Source organism: Sinocyclocheilus grahami, unplaced genomic scaffold (assembly GCF_001515645.1).
Source record: "Sinocyclocheilus grahami isolate Dianchi unplaced genomic scaffold, SAMN03320097.WGS_v1.1 scaffold483.1, whole genome shotgun sequence".
NCBI lineage: Eukaryota > Metazoa > Chordata > Actinopteri > Cypriniformes > Cyprinidae > Sinocyclocheilus > Sinocyclocheilus grahami.
Genome location: NW_015505662.1, coordinates 91,833 through 92,916, shown reverse-complemented (window position 1 = coordinate 92,916; position 1,084 = coordinate 91,833). Strand labels below are relative to the sequence as shown.

The 1,084-nt window shown below is 38.2% G+C and overlaps 1 protein-coding gene across 1 annotated transcript in view; it reads right to left on the bottom strand.

Annotated features, from left to right (window-relative positions):
- LOC107553842 (ATP-binding cassette sub-family C member 8-like) overlaps positions 1-1,084 on the bottom strand; it is a 61,393-nt gene that overhangs the window by 12,255 nt on the left and 48,054 nt on the right. The window lies entirely within an intron of this gene.

Below are 1,084 nucleotides of genomic sequence, written 5' to 3'. Positions count from 1 at the left end.
AACTGAGAGCTATCAATTTTAACATTTATTAGACTTTAAAAAATAGCAACTTCTAATTTAAGTGAACTTAAAACATCTTCACATAAACTCATTATAATGCATGTCATATTTAGCTACCTGTGCCCTTCAGCAAGTAGAAAATATACAGAAATTGAATAAAGTTATCAAACATTAAGTTCTAAATTAAATATAGATGAATCCTTAAAGCTACAAAAGTTATTGATTTCCTCTTTTTTCTTTTGTTTTTTGATTAACATATCACATCAGCTGGGTTATTAGGTTATTTTGGCTGCTTTAAGAGCTGCTGCTGCTGAACATGATGCAGATCTGACACGCATCATATTTTCTCATAACTCTTTACCTTTTCTGGCCACTTCAGGTCTTAAAGGGGTCATATGATGCGATTTCAAGTTTTATTTTCTCTTTGTAGTGTTACAAGCTGTTCGGGAATAGATAAGATCCCTAAAGTTGCAAAGACTAAAGTCTCAAACCCAAAGAGATATTCTTCATAAAAGTTAAGACTCGTCCACGCCCTCCTAAAACGCCTAGTTTAAACACGCCCCCACATGTCTACGTCACTGTGTGGGAAGATTTGCATTACACCACCCAAATGTTCACGGCAAGAAAGAAGGCGTAACTTTGATTCTCGCTGTAGTGTTGCTGCTGCCGCCGTGTCATGAAGACACTGTGTGCTTCATTGTGAAAGTGAAAATACTTTGTTTGGTCTTCCAAAAGAGGACACATCTAGAAATCAGTGGTTAAGTTGTATTTACAACACTGTTCCAGAACAGTTCAAACCAAATATTCAGATGTGTGCAACGCATTTTACGGAGGACAAGGACTGTTTCCTGTGAGAGTAGCCTACAATGCCGGTGTTCCGGTGAATTCAGTTCCCCTGTTTCCCCTTCGGCGCGCATGCTGACCACAGTCTATGATGCTGACAAATAATGCTGACTCACAGTCTGTAAGTACGTTTTCATATTTAAAGGATTTGCCACTGATGATTCAAACGCGAGTTTTGAGCAGTGTAGATTAGCGCTTGTTGTTTGTCGTTTCTCCGATCACAAATGCAGACATGGTTTTA